The sequence below is a fragment of the Python bivittatus genome, unplaced genomic scaffold (genome assembly GCF_059951505.1).
Source record: "Python bivittatus isolate LINGU-HERP-01145 unplaced genomic scaffold, Pbiv_v1 ctg000480_np1212, whole genome shotgun sequence".
In the NCBI taxonomy this organism is placed as follows: domain Eukaryota; kingdom Metazoa; phylum Chordata; class Lepidosauria; order Squamata; family Pythonidae; genus Python; species Python bivittatus.
Genome location: NW_028277075.1, coordinates 87341370 through 87363782, shown reverse-complemented (window position 1 = coordinate 87363782; position 22413 = coordinate 87341370). Strand labels below are relative to the sequence as shown.

Below are 22413 nucleotides of genomic sequence, written 5' to 3'. Positions count from 1 at the left end.
TTGCTCATATTCCTCCATGGGGCTTCTCAAAGTGACAAGAGTCTCTTTCTGACTAGCTTTGGTTCCACTTGTTGTTTTGTCAATGTCCATCCGTAGAGGATTTACTTTGTTTTGGTGCACTGGTTTTTCAGTCACATTTTTTTCTTATTTATTTTCAAGTTCCCCTGCCTTACTACACATGTTCACTTGTTTTATTGCATGAAATTTGTTTCTTGGGTGCTCTGTATCTACAAGACTTGACATCAGCTCTGGACAGGTTGCTAATGAGTCCTTAAAACCTTTTAATCAAGGGATGTTTGAATAAGAAATTACTGTAAGTATCACAGTAGGGACATCAGAGGGAAAAGAAATGAATAGATAGACAGACAGACAGACAAACTAGATGGTAGATTAGAATGATGGGAATAGTTTCCATATTTTCAAAGCTGAAACAAAACAGTAGGAAACTATAGAAATATACCAGAGCTGCAGTAGCAGTGCAGAAAGTGCTTAGTGCTGAAACTTTTTTGAAAAATTAAAATTGTTACCTTTTGGTGTAGCTGTTTTCTTACTATGGTTAGAAATTTAGGACAATAGGAAGCTGCCTACTGAATAGAAAACCCCTTTGGTTCATCTAGCCCTGTACTGACGATAATTCACAGAGGGCTTTATCCAGCTCTACCTGGAGATATTATAGGTTGAACTGGTGATCTTTTATATGCAAAGCATGTCTGTCATTGAAGCAAGACTCAGAGCTACACAGAGTCTTTTTTTTTTTGGAGTGTTGTTTTGGCTTGAAGTCCAAATCAAAAACAAAACCCTAAAATATGAAGTTTTACTACAAGGTTAAAGCCTGCCTAAATTCACAGTGTGCCTGTTTCCAAAAAATATTGTTTACAGTGCTTTACAGTTCACGGTGACTCCTATTGTTTGATGGACAATGCCTATGAAAATAGCAGGCATTCTTCAATTTCTGAACAGGTTAAGTTTACTTTTAAACACTCCCTCTCAATTAGCACAAGCTGAGTTTACACAAAACACTGGCCATGCCTGTTGAGACTTGGAGAGTTCTGAACTGAATTCTTACAGGGCATTCTAGAACACATTGTGATCTTTTCTTTTTGTAAAACATGTACAGTAGAATCATTCTAATATAAGGAGAAAAGCAAAAGTACAGGAGGACTCTTGGTTAGTAATTAGTATTGATTATATTCTTTTAAAAAGAACCCTAAGGAATGAACAGTACACTTTATAAAGGGCCCAGAAAAATGTGCCGTATAAAATCCTGAAAGCTGCAGGACTGCAGTAAGATTGTCCACCTGGGTCTTTTCAAGATGCTATTTACTGGGTACACCTGCTTGTTTAGGAGCATAAAATAAATGTCTACCTCTCTGGGCACCTTATTTATAATTCTTTCAATTAGATCAAGCTAGTCTTCTCCATATACAGTATCTATGAGATGAAAAAAGTATTTTTGATAAATAATTATTTATTTATCACATTTGAATAGCTGCCCATCTCACAAGTGTGACTCTGGGTGGCTCACCACAATTCAAACGACAGAAGCAATAACAATAGAAACAAACACAACAACGTACAACTATATGAAAACCATGATTAAAAACAAAACAAAACAAAACATAGAACATAGTCACAAGCAGGTGAATACAAACCACACATCCCATTTAATATAGCCATTGCCAAGGCCCCCAGGCCTGATGGCACAGCCAAGGCCCTTCCTAAATGCCAGCAGGGGCGGGGCTATTCTAAGTTCCACAGGAATTATGTTCCAAAGACAGGCGCCACAGCAGAAAAGGTTCTCTTCCTAATAACACCAACATTTTTGGTGGAAATCTGGTGTCACGTGAATGGAAGTGTGCATGTGTGTCAGAAATTTCCCTGGCAACAAGCCTGTGTCATATCATCTTCCATGATCTTTTCCCTCCAATCGGAGTTTCTGTCTAGCACACTGTTGCTTTCTTCCAACTATCCTCACTTTTATTTTTTATTTCCACACTATCTCATACAAAATAGAAGTACTGCCATCTATTATTTCTCTTTTTCCTGAGCAACTCATACTCATCATCTGCATTCATTTCCATCTAGGAAAAGCAAGAGACAGGATGGCTCATTTGGTGCTGCTGGTTTTTTTTTTTTTTGAAAGAGGATTGTGATTTTGAATTTGGATATAATATAGACTTTAGTACCATATAGCTTCACACAGTATTCTTACCTTTTAAAGAATTCAGACAGGTCCAGGCCATTTTCATTTTTTCATGCTTATAGCCAGAATACATATAAAACATAAGATTACCTGAAATCAAAATAAAACAAAAGAAGGAAGGAAGGAAGGAAGGAAGGAAGGAAGGAAGGAAGGAAGGAAGGAAGGAAGGAAGGAAGGAAGGAAGGAAGGGCATAATTTAAATAAAAATCAGAATATATTAAAAATTAAGACCATATTTGAATTTCAGGCCCAGGCCTAACAGTTCCACCCACATTACCACCACCACCACCACCACCAAAAAAGGAGAGATTTACTTTCTCTTTTCTTCTGACAACCCCCCCCCCCCCCCACAAAAAAAGTTGAATTGGGGGAAAATGTAATTGCCTTCCACCCAGTAGAAAAAAGAGGAATGCAAAATCCTGCTGTATGCAAGGAAAATTGCACTAACACTGTTTGAATATAGCTCCATATTAAAATTATATAACAAAATACTCAAAAGACTTCTTCTTCTGGTTATTAATACAGTTTACCTCCTTCCCTCACTCTCCAATTTTGACCGTACATCTAGAAGCTTCACCACATGATCTTTGGATCTGTCTCCATTCATCACTTGGGTACAGAGGTGCTTGAAGAATCTAAGGAATAGTTTTATTCCAATACCCATGACAAAGAGTTTCATGAATCCATGACTCCTAACAGTATACCATCTAATACACAGAGATTTATGTTTACATTTTCAGTGCTGCTGCTACTGTTATATTATCTCATTTGAATCTTATTCAAGAGGATATAAAAAGAGCTTCCCTGGATTAGTTGCAATAATCCATCGTCTTCTGGGTGAGAAGGACCTCTGGTAACTCACAACAAAGCATAAAGGCAGCAGCCTTCTTCTGCTGTTCACCACCACCATCACCGCCATGTCCTTCAATAAATATTGCTTCTGGATTTAGAAATATGTCCTAGTTTTCATGGCTAATAGCTACTGATACATCTGTCCTCCAAGGCTCTTTGTCTTAATGGTCTTCTTGTAAAACATAGTTCCATAGCTGAAGAATCTGCTTATAACAGCCTGCTTAAGGCTTCAGGGTAAAGAATCTAAGGCAAGTATCACAAATGGTGCAACTTGATCCTGCATAATGGATGCTGTGTAGGAAAGCAGGTCAGGAAGTCCCAAGAGAGGTTTTGTTTTGTTACTTGACTCATGTTTTGTTACTTGAAAGCATTTATCACTGTTGGTTTTTGATGAAGAACACGAAAGAAAAAGTGGGAAAAATAGGGTATCTTTGTTTTCTCAGACTACTAAGTAACAGCTTTCCTCATCCACACCTGCCATTGTGCCTGGAGAATCCCTTGTTTTCAGATTGGCAGCTCATCTAAGTAAGTTAAAATGGGTTAAAGTAAGACCTGATAAGAGTGCAAAGCTTTGCTGAATTTCATGGACAAAATGTTTCATAAAGAAAGTGCTTTTTAAGGGATATTCTTTCTTAAAAACTTTACCTATTACTCTAGGCTTCTTTGCAATCTTCTAGTGTCCTCCAGATTGAGCTCTAGCTCCCATCTTTTCTAGCCAACATGACCAATGAATTGCATATTGCCATTCTGCCCTTGCAAAATATGACTAATTGATTAATTCTTCCCACTCTGTTCATAAATTGGTTCCGGGAAACTGAAGGATCCTCTATAGCAGACTTGAGGCAGATGCCAGGGTGCATGGGGAAAAAGACACAAGCAGAAGTGAACCCAATCACAGTGTGTATGTATGTACATACAGACAAACATACATACATATGGAAGTTTTAAACCCATGTGCATAATGTCAAACATTTGAGCTTCTTTCTTTTTTTACCCTTCCAGCAATTAATTAATCTTATGTCAAGAATGATGATTAATAAAGATTAATTATGAGCCTTAATGGTTGGTAATAGACATATAGGTGTGTATTAGGCTGTCACTGATTAAAATGTTATAAATACTTTAAAATAATGTTGCTCATAGATCTGTGGATCCAACCTAAATGGGGTGAAGGAGAGAAATAGAGCATAAAAGCTGTCCTCATCTTCTGCCCTGGATAGCCCAAGTCTGCAAGGGTGTCAGAAGTGGTGGTTCCTCTACCATGGATGCTCTTAATCATGGTGCCAGCTTTTGGTAGGATCATTTCGTCATTTGTATGGATTCCACTTTTTAGAAAGTTTGCTGTGCAGATAGCCTTCTGGGCTGATGGATGTACAGTTAATGTCTGGTGCAAAGAAGTGACAGGATATTAATAATCCTAGCCACAAGCAAAGTTCTTCTAAAGGCCAGTAGATTATGTAAGCTAATTCAGGGATGAAAAATGATTTGGTTTTGATTTTAAATATTAGGAATGATACACATACTGGATTATAGTATTCCCTCTGTAATAATTTAGAACATTGTCTTACAATAATCTATTGCTAAACATTGTTTTGCTATGGTCTATTTATAAGACAGAACATGAAATATCCTTATTAAACATTTCTGTCCAGACAGAAGTTGATGTAGCCAGAGATAATGATCATAATTACTCTGTTATATTAAATATAACAATATTTACTGTATATTATAAACTGAGAACTTTGTTAATATATTAAAATTGAGAACAAATGTAAATAAAATAATCCTGGACTAAAAGAATCATATATTTCCAAACAATATTTGTTCCTTGGGTTTTATTTACAGTTTTTGGGGTTATTTTCATCATGCAGTTTTATTTATTTTCAATCATTTATTGATGCACTGTTTGTTTCAATAGAAATTATAAAAGAAAAGAAGTAAACTAGCATGGGGACATGTTGAAATTAAAGATAACATGGCAGCATGATTTGTGTGGATTTTATGGATGCATATCCACAGAAAAATATTATGTGGAATGGCATAAAATGATTCTTTTTTTTTTTTTTTTGCGGAGGGGAGTAAACATTATTTAAATGAATAATAAATAATTTAATTTACAATGAATGAAAATCTTGAGACTTCTTTGACTCAAATCTCATGAGTACTATTAAAAACTCTGACTAGTTTATGGGATGTGAACGGTATTCCTAGCTACCATTTCAAAGAGTCTCTTACTAAGTGGGAATTTAGATTTATAAAGGATAAATTGAAATCAGGGAACATCTTTTTGCTTCTTTCACAGAGTTTTAACATGTCATGATTTAATACACAAACATAACAGCTGCACTAAGCAAAAAGTACAGTGGGTAGGATTTAAAAACCTCTTCAATAAACATAAGTATTAACCTGAACTAGAATGCAATTTGTAGGAGTAGCCAGCTTTTAAGATTTAGGATTGGCAGTTCACTTATTTCTTTAAGGAAACAACTGGTTTATATTCAGTTCATAAAGGCAGCCATACCCATACTGCTTTGCATGATTCTTGGAATGCACAGATGTGAATATGGTGATATTACTGCACCCATCCTTGAATCAGTAATTTGCGGTACGCTCAACAGAGCATGCTAGTTGTTATTTACTCACCATTCTCCAAATCTGAAGTCCTAATTTATTTCTTGCTTCAGAACAAACCCGCTGAAATTCTCAGATACATTTGTATGTCAGGTTTTAGACTCAGGGTGTGCACAGAAGCTATGCAATTGCAGTCAGAGTATGGATCCAAAGCTATAGAAATGGCCCAATATTGTCTGAGTAATTCTGGAGGTAATCTAGTCCAATTCAAAGCCTAAATCCAGAATGAAACTGGAAAAAGATAGTTTCATTTCTCTATAACATAAACACAAAAGGATATAGCTACTTGTTGTTCAACAGAATGGGATATCCTTATGTAAAAATTATATTACAATAATATTATTAAATATTGCTAAATTTAATAGAAGTTGATACGTGGCTTTTAAAAACAATTTCTTAAAACTCTGTAACTTCGTTGCTTTAAAATATAATGTGATAAAGTGTGCTGAAATAATAACCTCTGCCAAACCTATGCCAAATTTTAGAAAGATGCATTGGAGGTTATGTGAAAAGTGCAGGGGTGCCTGTAAAAAAAAAAAAAAAAAGAAAAAATACCCCTTCCTGATTTTGGTGCAGTCGATTCCTGACGACTGATATGGAGGTAAAAGGCATTAACTTATTCAGCTTTTCCATCACAAAACAACCTCTAGATCAAATCAGTTAGCTAATGTAGTGCACAAATTATTGTTACACAACTGTTCAAGATGCAATTGAGGCTGTTTCCCAACCTCAAGATCTCCCCATCCTCCAAATATTATGCATGTGTCAACAAATGATGATCAGATTGCAAGGGTTACTTTAATCTGAGGCAGAGTTAATTGCTTTCTGTCCTCCAGGTTGTCTAAACTGCAGTCTAAACATTAAATTATAATATAATTTTATAAATGAAAAGGTAGAAAATCATGTTTCCTCATTATTACAGACTGCAACGGTATGTGGGAGTGACCTTGGGAGACAGGGGGAAGAGCCACAGCCAGGGGAACAGTCAGATAAGAAGCAGCTTAGCCCGCAAAAAGAATGTGAGTGTGGCAAATGTCTCAGAAGGGACCCTCCCTAGTTTCTAGGGCTGTAAAGGTGGGGGGGGGGAGAAATGTACTTTTAGACTTGCAAGATCCTGTTAATGCAACCTTATAATAAAGTTGAATTAGTTCATCTGGGTGTGCTTCCTGTCTGGGTTATCTCGCAAGGCTGACACAGCCTTGATGTTTTCATCCAGTAAATTTAGATTCCATCTAAGTTTATTCTGTTTGGTTGAGAATAACATCCATCCTAAATGTGTGTGATGGAATATATCTATGAAGAGGAGGAGGAGGAGGTGGATAGCAACAGAAAGTAAGGCTATCAGGAAGGAGGAGTGCATTCCAGGAAAGGAAAGGAGACAAAAGAGAACACACTCCTCAAGGGGAGCGTGGGAAGCATAAGAGATTCAGGATAGCCACTCCCTAGAATCTTCCGGGGTATATCCACTAGTTGCAGTAGTACAGATTTAGCCTGGCAAGATTCTGTCTATAAGGTGTAAGCAAATAAAGGAACTGAACTCGACTGGACCATTTCACCGTTGCTCGTGGGCTGGGCCTGATAGTGTGTCACTGCACTATATGTACAGTACCTCCCAATTGCTGGGATTCAGGCAACAACATATGAGCTTACAAGTATTTTGGCACTGGTGGCCAGCTGGTAATAGGTTCAAGGATTTGAAGGTAATAGGCTCAAACTGTGGTAAATGCACAGCTTGCATTTACTTTAACCACAGTTTGGGGGGTGGGGGAATGGAGTGGCTTTTGTATTGGGATTTTTATTCTTGTAAGCCACCCAGAGTCACTGTGAGTGAGTTGGGCAGCTATATAAATTGTTTGAATGAATGAATGAATGAATGAATGAATGAATGAATGAATGAATAAATAAATAAATAAATAAATAAATAAATAAATATTTTATTAAGTGTAGCTTAAGGGAGTTATAAATGAAAGATACACCACATGTTCCTTTTGCTTATTAGGAATCCCAGAAATGATAGTGGATAGATCCATTGAGCCAGCTGGCTTGTTGTGTAGCACCTTCCTAGGATTTAGGTCTATTCAAAGGTCCAAAATATTTGGAGTGTCCTGTCATCTTTTAAAGTCTTCCGGATCATAGGGCATATAAATAACACAATACCTAGTGATGGACTGATAGTAGATTTTAACAATAATCTGGATGAAACTGAAACGTCTGGATAATTGTCAATAACATTCAATTTGAGATATTGCTCTTAATGTATATTTACTTATTCTCCCCTCTCCAGGTGTCAGACCAAGGAGTAGATGTTACAGCAAACATTATTGATTTATCTCAAGCTGTCATAGAAATATGAAGTTTAAAATATAAATATAGAAATGAAGGTGATTACAAGGTGATCTTTAGTGAAAAATAAGATATAATTTATAACATTTATTATATAACCCTTTCTGAGAACAAGTGTAATTAATCTAGAGAATCCTATTTGAGCAGAAAGAAAAAATGGACCACCACACTACTATATCTCCTTGCCATTTCTTCTGTAGTAACACTATAGCGAGGTAGTGTCTAGTTTTGAGCTTCCATAGTTTAGCTTCAACATGACTGGGGTAAAATTGGATTTTGATTGTATGACAGGACTGTATTATGGAATCTTCTATGTAAATATTGGGCTGAAGACAAAGCATGCATTGGAATAAGTGGAATGCATTGTGAAGTAAAAGTTGTGTGTGATGTCTGCTTGATTGTTTAATGTATTTATGGATAAGTGATAAAAATATTTGTGAGATGTTATATGTTGGTTGGGGACATGGAAATGAAAAATATAGGATTGAACATCAGTGTATCAAAGACCAAGATACTTGTATCTGACAATGAAAATGGAGTAAATGATTGCAAGTTATATACAAATGACATAGCGTAAGCAGCTAAATCTTTATATCTTGGTGAAATATTTATTCAAGGTGAGAAAATGGATACATTTTAAAATGTGCAAATTGTGGCAGGAAAGTAGTATGGTCTGTCACATGGAAGAGATGCTAGTCAAAAGAAACCAAAATGGTTCTGTATAAGACCCTACTTTGTTAAATGGAAAAGAGTTATTGCTATGTCAGGAGAAACATAAAAGTAAGTGAAATACAGTAGGAATGGGTTACTTATGAAGTATGTATGATAAAACAAGAAGAGGTGGTAACAAGAATGAGTAAGTGATGGTTGAATGTCAGTGACCTCTCTGAAAGATTTACATGTAGATGGCTTAGTCACGTAAGGAGGCTAAAGGAGGACTGAATTGCAAAACAACTATATGAAGGAAGAATGAATAGATCAAGGGAAAGGGGAAGACTAAGAAATTTGTGGTTGGATAGAGCTGATGAGATCCAGGGTGAAAAATGTGATCAATTTAAACAACAAAAAGCAATATATAAATCAATATATGGGAGTGATGGGAGCAAGGATGGTTTCAAAGATAGGTAGGCTCAGATATAGGGAATGGTGTTGGTATAAACTAAATTCCGCTAGATTTCCTTTCCTTTTCTTATACTATGTCTTAGTTTCTTTGGTTTAGAATTTCTTACTCCTTCTGTATTTTGCATGATGTTGCTTATCCAAAAAAGGAGTAGTAAAATGGGTAATTAAATCAGCATATGTATAATTAAATGTAGAATATTTTATAATTTGCTGTAGGCAGGGTAGCTTTGTCTACTAGTATTAGACTGAAAACTTTTTCATCACTATAATAGCACTTTAAATAATAATACCTTATTGTTTCTTGCTCCTTTTCCATGCTTTGCATATCATTGCTTGCCCTGAAAAGGAACAGCATGATGAGTATGAATGCATGCATTTGTATATGACTTCCTTTCTATACCCCAATTCCTCATTTATAAATTATGTTTTCTAACAGCACAAAAATGAAAGTTTGTAAAAAAAAAAAGGCAATAGAACATTGTTTAATTTACATGTATGGACTCACGTGGTTTCAACCTTTCTCATTTGTTGTTTTATAGTTATATATGAACATTTATTTTCTCCTCCCCATCCCCAAAACAATTGATATAAAAATTCTTTACGTCATGATTAATTTCTGAGGTTCCTCCATACATATAAGCTCTCTCTTAGCTAACTATTTGGACATACATATGTAAATTCATCATCAAAGAGGTTATTTATTCCAGAAGCTTAGAAATCGATTCAGGAACTAGAACTCCTTATTTTAGAGAACAGATTGAAATTAATGTCACATTTGATTCATTCCTGAAGTAGCACTATCTATCAACCAATACTTCAGAACACAAAAATAATTAACAGTGAAAAGAAAAAAATAAAGACTAACCACTTTGACTACATTAATAATGTTTATGGGAAAAGAGACACAATGAAAGGCTCTTCATTGTAGGCTGACACCAGAATAGAGCCTTTTAGTTACAGAATATTATGGTCATGGAGACTCACCTGGCGCCTACTCCGATGTCATTTCAGGACAGGGAAAACACTGTTATACTTTCTTTGTGGATCATTCTTAACTCTGTTTTGATTTGCCTTATGTCTGTTTACTACTTTTATACCACTATTTTAAATTAAATTGTTTGTAATGCTTTTGTTCTTATTGTACTTTTGATTCATTATAAAGCACACAAGGAACCTATTAGATACTAGTATTTAATCACTGAATTATACAAAAAGAAGCTATAGTAAATGAAATAAGCCATGTATATGTTCAGTATAAATATGCACTAGATTTTCAATGATTTTCTTCAATATGTAGCACTCTTTTTTAAATATATTTAGCACAGATAATGTTCTTATGGTTAGATCAGAGTCATAGCTACAGCTGAGAGAGGATTCTTTACTGTTTTTCCCCTCAGCCCTCAAAACAGAGTAACCTACCTGCTAACAACTGGCAGATTCCACCACTGGTTAATATCTTTGTTACTATCCTGTGTTTTTAATTGTTTATTTACTTGGGTGTTAGTGTACTGGAAAGTTAGTCCTAGATGCTGAATTTATCAGATGATGACTGCAGTTATTACACTAAAATTTCTATGTTTATGAAACACAAGAGCATAAATGCATTTGTGTGTGTGTACATATATACTTCCTTTGAGGATAAAAGGCTGATGCTTATGTGGCAAATTCTGTTTCTGAGTGCACATGTACAGACTTTCCAATTACTTTTTCACTATAATTACACTCTTGGAAAGTTTTTAATCACTTTTAAAAGAGGTCCCATGGAAAATTGGCACAGTTAGGATTAATACATAAGACTTTCAGAAAAGGTGTTTTTCTTTTTGACAGTACAAGAGATATTCCCATTTTCTTCATGGGTTTTTAATATCCTCATCTTTCCACCCACTCACATCTTTCTCTAATCATTCTAACAATTTGAAAGATGATAAAAGCTGATTAGCTCACATGTCAAAATATGTATCAAAAGAATTGTCTTTAATGAATGTTACAGACAAATGGTGTGTTAGAGGAGTGGGTGGTATAAAATGCAATCATAAATCAATTCATCTGTCTTTGGCTGTTGCCATCTGTCTTTAACTATTATCAAAATCCCTGGATTTAGCATACAGAGAAAATATCTTTGGATTTTAAGTAATTGATTCAGAGGGCTTGGTAAATCCAAAAGCATACACTTTTCCACTTCACCATATTGATTAATCCTATCCAACTGTAGGTATAAATCAGGGGTCCCCAAACTCTTCAGTTCATAGACCCCCTTCATGAAATTTCAGATCGTTTGACCCCCAAACATTTATTATATGAAAATAATTTAATAAATACTACTTTCACTAATAATACTACAAATAATAGTAACAACATTAACCCCCTTGGGGGTCAATTTGGGGGAACTCTGGTATAAACTGAGCAAAGTTAACTCATTAGTTTATATAGATTTATCCACACACACACACACAAACACACACACTGTATATTGTCATCCAAAGAAGTTTTCCTTATATTTCATTTTAAACCCAGTTTAATTTTTCACGCTGGCATGCTTAAACGTTCCTGAGTCAGTCTCCCTTGGGGAAACAAATGGAAATCGCATCATATAAAATGTTGTGTGGACATTCATTCTGCATGTGTGAGAGATTTAAAACAAAACAGACAAAACACTCCAACATTTTTGGGCGTGTAATGTCATAACCTCTGACTTCATAAATCTGGATCTGACAGCAAGGGGTCAGTAAGGCCCTTCTTGGTGCCTCTCCACAACTAGACCTTCTGGACACAGCTCTCCTTCTTTCTTCAGACTCAGGAGCACAGGGTTAGACATTTCAAGCTTCACTTATACCAGCCAATGCTTGAAGCTAATGATACAAGCCCTTTAAGGCCCCAAAGCTCCCAAACTAGGTAAGTCTGTGTTGTTAGCTTGGGCTATTAACAATTTCAGTTGACTGTGATTCAGCACTACGGCAACTTTGTGTTAGATATTCTGTGTCTGTTTTTCAAGCTCTTGCTCTGCATTATAGAAGATGGCTCCTTGGTTTCTGATCCCTTGTTATCAACTGTGACCATACTTCGCATTATTAACCAGGATGCTATTCTGCAGTCTGGATAAAATACAATGGTGTTTCTAAAGACTGTCACAGTTTTAATGCTAAGACCTTTATGAAGTTTCTCAAGATTCCCAATCTTGGGGAAATTTGTAAGCAGAACTTCATGTTCAAGATTTATGAAGCAGCCAAGAAAATAACTACTGTCTTTTGCACATACTTGTTTACACTATACTTTCTATACTTTGCAGAGTCGGTACCTGCACAGAGTTCTCAACAGTGACAGAATCTAGAAGATTTGGCAGCGAACATCATGTATTAATTAATTAGTTTGGGTAAATGGGATGCAAGGTGGGTTCATTGCAGCAACCTATAGAAATAAATTATATGTGCTTTTGTTTTGCTAAATTTTCAAGCATACTCAGTTATACTTGAGTAACAGTTAATAGGCACTCCAAGTAAACTGTTGCCTTAATATCTGATGCATTTACATTTTGCATGTTCTTTCTAAGCCTCTACTTTAAAATAAAGGTGCAAAATGATCAAATGTATGAAATGTGCCAGACTTCCCAACTATTTTCAAAGTGGTGTTATGCTAATGAATAAAAATAATTGGGAGGGCTGTAAGGGATTTATATAATCATTCATTCTTTATATTATGAACGCCGAAATTTTTTGCTGTGTTCACATAACTGACTTGATTAAATGGTATTTTCTTGGTTTACCTATAATCTGACTCCAGGCTGCGCTAACATGATACATTGAGACATAAACTGACTACATATTAGCTCACTACATTGCACAAACCCAGCCTCTATAGGTTTCTACTTCTCTTTTCACAAAAAAAAAAATATTTTATCATTAACCATTGACTGGGAAGAAAGAAAATTTCCCCCTCTTCCAAATAGATTTGATCTTTAAGAGTATTTCAGCCTACCAAAGCTAGCTGGGTGACTTTGGACCAGTCACTGTCTCTCAGCCCAACCCAACTCTCTCTCTCTCACACCTGCAAACACACACATACACACATAAAGATAGAGAGAGAGCGGGATAAAATAAAATAATAATAATAATAATAATAAAAAAAAAAATAAAAGACCTGCAAATAGAAGTAGAATGACTATGGCAAAGAAAGCAAAGATAGTACCAATAGTTATAGGCACCTTAGGTGCAATCCCAAAACATCTGGAGCACCATTTGAAGACCATCGGCATTGACAAAATCACAATCAGTCAATTGCAAAAGACAGCTTTTCTTGGAACAGCTTACATCCTGCAACAATACCTTTAACACCATCAAACGACAACATCTGCCTATCCCAGGTCCTTGGGAAGGACTCAATAGGTGGATAAAAATGCCAAATCCTGTCTAAACATCTGGCTGACTCTGCAACCAACCATAATAATGATATAGAATAAAAATAGAATAGAATAAAATAAAATCCTTCACTTCTACCTAGCTTCACCTGAAACAGCCTCCATTCAACACCAGCATATTGTATCTCTTTTCTTCTTTTAAATTAAGCAGTATTTATTACACTGAAGAAATGAATCAATCCTCGGTACAGCAAATGGGGACCCATTTTAGAACAAGTTTAAAAAGTCAAAAGTATAAATTAAGCAAATACATTGATTCCAAATACTTTTCTGTATATGCAGCATTATTAGTTGCTGATAAGAATACAAACCAAATTGTTCTTTCCTGATTAATTGGCAATGAAAGAACAACCTCTGAGGATGCACTGTGTACTCAGTAGTCATTAATGTGTGCTATATACACAAATACCCAGTATTTAACTTGGACATTTGTTATTGAAGAAGGCTTATGCCATTAAGTGAGCTAGCAGTGGTAGAGTGCTTAACTTAAAACAAAAATAGGTAAGCCAAAAAACCAGTTTCATATTTTCCATACAATCAGTTGCATTACTATCAGGATCCCCAGAAAAAAGGACAAAAACAGCTTGAAATTATAACTTTATTGCATATCAGGGTAGCCATAACACATAATTAAGAGTTTCTGAGCAAGTAAGAACTGTAGTTCAGAATTTATACCCAGTTAGATTTAAAACATTTCATCTGCCTTACAGTGCCACCTTGTATAAAAATAAAAATAAGACTTGGTTTTCTTGTTATATCAAGGTCTCCTTGAATCAGTTGAAGAGAGATGCCCAGTTACATACTCCTCATTCTTGATCTTCCATTTAGATCAATTTCCCAGGCTGGAATATTCCAGCCATTAACTGTCCAGCCTGACAGTTGTTTAAGTCCCATTCTAAACAAAGTCTTTATGCTTTCCCAACTGTTGTACAGGATATGTCATCTACCTGCAATATTAAAATGTCATGAGAACAAAGAAAGTGTATATCTTCTATCACATTTTATACCAGGTATAAAATAATGTCTGGCCTCTGTTCCAGTTCTTTTCTGTGAATGGGTTCAGGATAATACACAGACATGCCTGGAAACAAGCAAATATCATTCTGGGAACTGACGTAACATTCTGATGGACTCCTTCAAAGCATATGCCATTGAAAAAGACTCTTGTTTTTTATACCATAAGACTTCATTCTTTGTCTGAATGCTGTCAAGTAGAACTACAGAAGCTTCTTCATATGTGAATATAAGAGAATATTTGCTTGACTTCATTTGCAGCTGAGAAGAACAGGTGTTGAGCATCTGGAGGTTTGGCTGCACTAATTGTATCTGGGCCAAACGTAGCTACTTAAGTCTCAAGCATTGCCAGGCTGCCAAAGCCTATGAATTAAATTCTGCTTAGAAGTCCAAAAATGATTTGAAGGAATGGTCTTCAAATAAACTAGGTCAATGAGGAGAGTACCTTGGTGGCTGATAGCTTCCATGTAATTGGCTCAGGGGCTATGGAAATGTGAGGATTGTCCCATATGGTAAATTCATTATATAGAAAGCTATTGATGTACATCGCTGTGGCTACTGATTTCTACACTAGCCTAATTGCTTTTACTGTGAGAACATTATTACTGGGCATTTTAAATAGCCATTTCTTAAAAGCATCTTCTGAAAGGGAAAGTGATTTTGAAGACTTCCATGTGCTCAAAAATGCTTGGGCTTTTATGAGTGTGCATTCAGGATGGGAAACACAACCTGTGGCCCTCTGGACATTGAATCTCAGCTCTCTATATTCCAAGCCAGCATGACCAATGGTAGGAATTGTAGTCTAGCAACACCTGGAGAGTCATAGGTTATTTATCCATGATACAGGGGGGGAAAAAAGGTCTCCTTGAAATAACTATTGCCTCCAAAGTATCTTCTTTTCTTGGTTCAAGACCAAAAAAGGTACAGCTTGGATGGTGGCAGACAGAAGGGGAAATATAACTACCATAAAAGGGATTAAATTAAGGTTGTGAGGAACAGCAGTTGGAATCATTGCTAAGAAGGAAATTGAGACTTGAGTAGCTCTGTAAGAGGAAGGAAGATCTATTACAGAAAGAAAGAATGGTAGAAGTAGCTAGCCTAGAGTAGGCTTTGTATTTACTAGCAGCTGAGGATGTGTGTGTGTTGGTGTCAGGCCCAGCCCAAGAACAACAGGGAAACAGTCCAGTTGAGTTCAGTTCCTTTATTTGCTTACACCATATAGACAGAATCTTGCCAGACTAAATCTGTACTACTGCAACTAGTGGATATAGCCTGGGAGATTCTAGGGAGTAGCTATCCTGAACCTCTCATACTTCCCATTTTCCCACTGTGAACTGTGCTGTTTTTTGTCTCCTTTCCCTTCCTGGAATACACCCCCTCCTTCCTGATAGCCTTGCTGTCTGTTGCTATCCACCATAGTTGGTTACATGTGTACAGTTTGATCTCTAAATTAATAATTGGTGGATTGGTAATTTTTATGGATTAAAATATTTTGGTATGTTTCAGTGATCTACTCACTGAGGGTTAGTCCTCTGAGTACCATATCACCAGCTATTTTTATATAAATAACAAACATTCATAATAAAATAATTGTTATTATACTAGAGAAATAATAATATTTTTCTAATGTCAGCAGCAGCACCATCATCAATTTCCTATTTGACCAGAGAGCAGGAAACTCCCAATTAAAACAGGTGTTGGTGGTCTATCCACAAACAGAGAAACTGAAGCATCTGGGTACACATGGATGATACCTTGCCAGCAAAAGGGGCAGGATTGGCAAAAAAACCCAAGAGAAGAGATAGTATGTGACTTGGAGTTCATAGGGTTCTCCATACTATAGTAGCAAAGATGACAATAAGTTCTACAGATAAGCAGAGACACTTTTTCTGGCCAAGGATCTAAGCTAGGATGAAAACTCCTGGGGAAAATATATGCTATAGGGCTATACAGATTTCTTAAGGGGCACTTCTATCAATATATCACTTCAAAGAAGTACCCCAGATTACACTGACACTTCACTTTGAAGTGCTAGATTGGATGTTATGATGCTTGAGTCTGGGAACTAAAAGAGTCATTCCATGTATGTGTAGAGAGGTCTATTTCCAGTCAAGCAAAGCCACTGGCAGTTCACATTGGCCCCAGCCCACTTCTATGCTTTGTTCCATTCTACATTTCTCGGTACATGGAGTGAGGGAATTTTTAAAGGCAAGGGGCTATATGAATTGGATCTCTGCAACAGTCTGGATGAGGCAACATCTTGAGACAAAGCAGGGTTGCTTTTCACAGATCTGTATCATTCCCTCTGCCACTTTTACCACTGTTGTCTTTAAAATTATCTTTGGAAAGTTAAGGGCTTTTGGGAAACAAGAAGGGAAAACATTTAGGGAGGCAGAATTTTAAGGGGGATGCAAGCAGAAAGAAAGATGAGCTTCTTAAATAAATCCCACTTCCAAAATTTTGAGCAAGGATGATCACACATGAGGCATGCCATTTTCAATTCTCATCTATCATTCACATTTCCAGTTACGATGAAACAGGTTGCTCATTTGTTTCCAGTGTTCTCCCATACCCAGTCTTTACCATCTCATATATACCTGCCACTATCATAAAAATATATAGTGCTCTGTTTGTGTTAAGATTTGTGTGTGTGTGTGTGTGTGTCCCTTCAAGTCAGTGTTGACTCTTGGTGACTGCCTAGACAAGCCCCTGCAGTTTTCTTGGCTAGGTTTTTCAGAAGTGTTTTGCCCCTGCCTCCTTCCTAGGGCTGGGAGAGAGTGACTGGCCCAAAGTCACCCAGCTGGCTTCGTGCCTAAGGCATGACTAGAACTCCCCCTCTCCCAGTTTCTGGCTTGGTGCCTTAATCACTACACCAAATTGGCTCTCATGTCTTAAGACCATCTAACTACTAGATGTATTTTCTTTTTATAATACTTTATGTGACTCCCCTCAAACTTTTATTTTCTTCTTTTCCTAAAGCATCTGTTCTCCTAAAGGAACACTTAAGAATAGAGAGAGGTAAGCTCTTAAAAATTTGAATAACATATTTATATTTACTATATAGGACCAAGTATCAGAGCTATCTATCTGCTTTGGTCTGTTTCACTCAGAGCAATTATTGGGTGTCCAAGTTCAGAATGTTTTAATTAAAAGCCATTCATTTAAAATCCAAGAATTGTAAAAAGAACAGTTTTCCACCTAAGGGGCTAGTCTGTGAATTCTTATTGTAAGACGCCCAATGGTCATGCACTATGTCTACTTCAATTAATTTCATAAGCAGACATTTAAGTATTTCTTTTGAAATTTTCATTATGTGGATTATTGTTATTGTAACCACGGTTAGAAGAAACTCCCTCTGTTTTATCAGATAGGCTTTATAAGGAGCAGCTGCAGGAGTCAAGCAAGTGACCTTCCTTATGGCAGAAGTACATTTGTGGATATCCTCTGAATATCCCTGTGGTTTGAACCCTAGCTTCTGCTGGGTAGAGGAGCTGCCACTCCAGAATGGAACGTTGCCCTTATGGGATAACAGTGTTCCTCTTCTCTACTTCCATGAAAGGAAGCACCAGCTATTCAGAAAGTGAAAGATTAGGATCCCTGGCTGTCTTTTTAAACCAGAATTTACAATAATAAAAATCAGGTTACACAGTAAAGGCAGGAAAAGAAGCAGGTCTATGTTGAAATCCCATTGTCTCTGCTGAAATACCAATTGCTTTGGGCAATTTTCCCAACTATCACATAACCATCAGCTATTCTATCATGCTATCTAACAGTTTGCATTCCAGCTGGGCATGATAAGAACAGTAAATGGCACATGAGTCTTTGTTTGTCCTCTTCCCTCTCCCCCTCATTTTCCTTATGTGTGATGTGTTTTAGATAAAAGCCTTAGGGCAGGGACTGTCACATACTGATATGTATAATTTGATCTGAAATACTTGTTTTGATTCAACAGTGGGGTAGGAATGTTTTGAAGAAATATAACCTTTCCAAACGATTGGGCGAGTTAGGCATCTTGCAGGCAATAATGGAAAAGAGGGAAGGAAAGAGGAACAAATGCTTTTAAAGTAAGTCACTTTTAGGAATCCTCGGGTTATAATACATGGCATATATTCTATCTTCTAATGTCACATTTGAACTTGAAAACCAGGGTGCAATATAAACTAGGAGAGGCTGTTTTAAAATGTTTAATATGGGGACATACAGATGATTTTCATCACCTGAAGCTATCTGGCTTCTTTGCCATGGCATACTGTACTTTGGCAGAATATTTTGCTTTGCAGCTCTGCCATTCTTCGTGTCAACTATATATCACTGATAATGTCACTTTAACAGTGGTGCTGCAACTGCTTTGCATTAGTGATAATTCCAAGTGACACTGTCCTTTAGATAAAGAAAAAGGAAAGTGGGTCTCTGTGTGTGTATACATTAGCTTCAGATAATTTTCCTGATGTGTCATCTCCTTGAAAATGGCATTTTTGTATTAAATGCAAGGACATTTGTCCATGGAGACAGCAAGAGCTGAGAACTGTGATTAGAAAAAGGGAAAGGGAATCTTCATTGTGAAAATACAGGAGGGAAAAATAATGCAACTTTTAGAGCAGAAGAAGTCTGTCCCAAGAGCGAGCATTCAGATTTTTCCAAAGTGAGCTTTGCATATTGTGATTTCAATACATATTTTATTGCACGTTATACACTGCCTTTGAATAATGATTTTAAAAACACACACATAAACATATCTGTTTTGCTCTGCATTCTTCATGCCTCCTTTTGAAATAAGACTGGCTCCCAAGGCAGTCTTACTTCATAAAGCAAACCACAGAATTTGGGACTAATGTTACATGGGGGAAAACTAGTAATAGAGTTCAGGCTTCAGAAGGAGGAAGCAAATGGCATGGCAGCAGGCAGGGTCAGCCACTGGCTCAGGATGAATATCTACAGCCAGAGAACTCTCTGATAGAGAATTCAAGTCCTTGGGCATTTGGGAAAGCAGTCAAGTTCTAGGTAGGAACATAAGACTCATAATTTGTTGATTCAAAGATTTGCATCTTCTGCAATTTAGTGATCTGACCATCTGTACTGTGGATTAGCCTGGGGAGGCAATATTTTTGGGACCATATTGCCTTTTTGGGTTTTATTCATTTGGCCTCTGACGGATATGGGGAAGGGTTCATGATTAAATGTTCCCACCACAGTAGGTGGGGTTGAAATGTTCAGCCATCTTGCAGTTTGGGGAGGATTTAAAGTGTTGTTCCTTATTTCTGACTGAAAAGGTCACACTATAAACCATCAGTAGTTTTCCTAGGTTTTGGTGATGCAATTTGGTGGGTGCACTTTGGGATCTCACCTATGCTTTAGCCACAGTTTGTGAATTCAGTCTGCAGGTCAGAGATTAAATATAATACCATGGACAATAAACCAAATATTGTAGCTGAAACTAATTACACCATTTCTTGGAACATAATACAGCGTATTGAAAAACACTGGAGGAGAGCTAATATTGTATTATATAAAATATTGACCATGTAGGAACAGTAAAATGTCTTGTCGTGTAGGAATTATAGAGAGATGAGAAAACAATATCATAGAAAGTGCAAAATATTGGCAGGAAAATAGCCTAAGAATGACATTGTTAAAGCAATTAATTAAAGAGTTTGAACTGGAATCTTGCCATATTATTCTATAATTGAAACTATCCCCTGCTAAGAGTAGTTCCCTCCCCTTCCATCGCTTTCTAAATTTCTAGACATTTGTTTGCTTATTGATTTTCAATCAATTACTGAGCCATTTACAATTACAGTGTAATACTCATGTGTATTTCAATTAAGATTTTCTTAATCTTAGAAATTAAGGCAGGATCAGTCAGGTACTTAGGGAAAATTGATTCCCCCGGAACTGGTATGCGGACTCCATGTCAAAGAAAGGTGCCAATTATCTCTAGCTCTCGCTCATTATTGGAATACATTTTTTTACTTGGTTTTGGGCAATGTTCCCAACTACCACACAACCATCAGCTATTCTGTCATGCCATCTGAACTGCTTACATTGCAGCTAGGCATGATAAGGACTGTAAGCAGTACACTGTGTTTGCCTACAGTGGCCAACACTGTTTTAGGCCCAGTTGGTACTGGTGGAAGCAGTCAGAGGAGCCATAATTAATATAATGAAAAATTAGAAATTTTACTTTGTATACTTACACAGATATGGTTTAACCATTGAACCAAACATACGCAATTGTCCTATTGCTCCTGTCTTGTTCTACTGGCTCTATATCTTTAAAGCTTGAGAGGCAGAATGAATGCTTGGGATGGGGATAGAAAAGTAAATAAATTGGTAACATGTACTACATTATGTAAAATACCCTCCTCATCAAAATGTTTTATTTTTTTTCTTTTTCTTTTCATTATGTTGTTATAAATCTTAATACATTGCATTGTTTCAGTACACTGATGTTTATACAATATAAATTCAAAATTATTGACATTCTATTATTTAGATAATTTAGAGTGTTGGAAATAGAGAAACGACAAAACATCTGAAGTAAACCAAAAGACCCAGTAGCCCAAGATGAAAAAACAGGAGTCATCTACAACATATAATGTAAGGACTGTAACAGCCACTATGTAGGACAGACAGGCAGAAGATTAGCAGAGTGTATCCATGAACACCAGCTAGTAGTCAGAAGACACGATGAAAACTCCTTCATCTCACAACACATGGACAGACTCAACCATAGTTTCAATTGGGAAACTGTGAGGATCCTAGACCAAGCTAAATCCAAAAACACTAGGGAATTCCTGGAAGTTTGGCATTCAGACAAATCAGCCATCAATAGATGCATAGACATAAACCACATGTACAGACCATTCAAAAGAGAAAATAAAAAAAGCTAAGAAGGAAACAAAAAGACCAGAACGCATCCTCTCCAGCAGTCAACACCCAGCTAAGCAGGAATTAACACCAGATAAACAATCAGGCAGAAAATCAAGAAACTACCAAGGAGAAAACCACACCCCCACCAACACTGGCAGGGCAAGCTATTGTATGTAAACAGAGAGCAAACTTCACACTCACTCACACTGATGATGTTACCTAGCTGGGTAATGAAATATCTGCAAGCAAACAACCAAGCTCAGAGAGCACCAAGGATTACCCAGAGAAAGGAGAAAAAAAATATCCTTTTAATATCAATTACAATTTAGGATATCAGTATTACAAGTATAAAATTATCTGTTTTTTTATTTTTTTATTTATATTTATTAAGAATTTTGCATAAAGTAAAAGATAAATTGAAAGAAAGACAGACAGAAAGAAAAGAAACTAAAGTTATGATATATGACTTTTGACCTCTTCAGACCATAATTACAATCTTATAATCCTTCCTCCCTCTTACATAGAAATGCCTTCAGCTTAATCCATATCTTTTAAAATTTTTGAACCCATAAATCATATCATTTTTTTCTTCTTTCAGCAAACATTCCATATAAGATTTCCAGTCTTTCAGAAAAGTTTTTGTTTTTTAATCTGACCAAACAGGTCAGCTTTGCCATTTCAGCATATTTTGACATTTTTACAATCCATTCCCTCCACATTTGATTGTCTTTCCATCACTGAACATAAAATAATCTTGCTGCAGTTACCATATACAAAATCAATCTACCATGAGTTTTTTCTAATTCATTGTCCGCAAGTCCCAATAAAAAGAGTCTGGTTTCTTCACAATATTTATCTTTATAATCCTTTGTATCATTGTATGAATTTATATCCAAAATTTCTTAGCTTTCTCACAAGTCCACCATGCATGATAAAATGTCCTCTCATGTTTTTCACATTTCCAACA

General features: G+C 36.3%; 1 long non-coding RNA gene across 1 annotated transcript in view; it reads right to left on the bottom strand.

The window, feature by feature from the left end:
- LOC148215064 (uncharacterized) overlaps nucleotides 1-22413 on the bottom strand; it is a 48186-nt gene that overhangs the window by 6956 nt on the left and 18817 nt on the right. The window contains exons 2-3 of the long non-coding RNA XR_015797189.1: nucleotides 9442-9489; nucleotides 2213-2293 (exon numbers count right to left, since the gene is read on the bottom strand). This is a non-coding gene — a long non-coding RNA (uncharacterized LOC148215064). The remainder of the gene's footprint in view (nucleotides 1-2212; nucleotides 2294-9441; nucleotides 9490-22413) is intronic.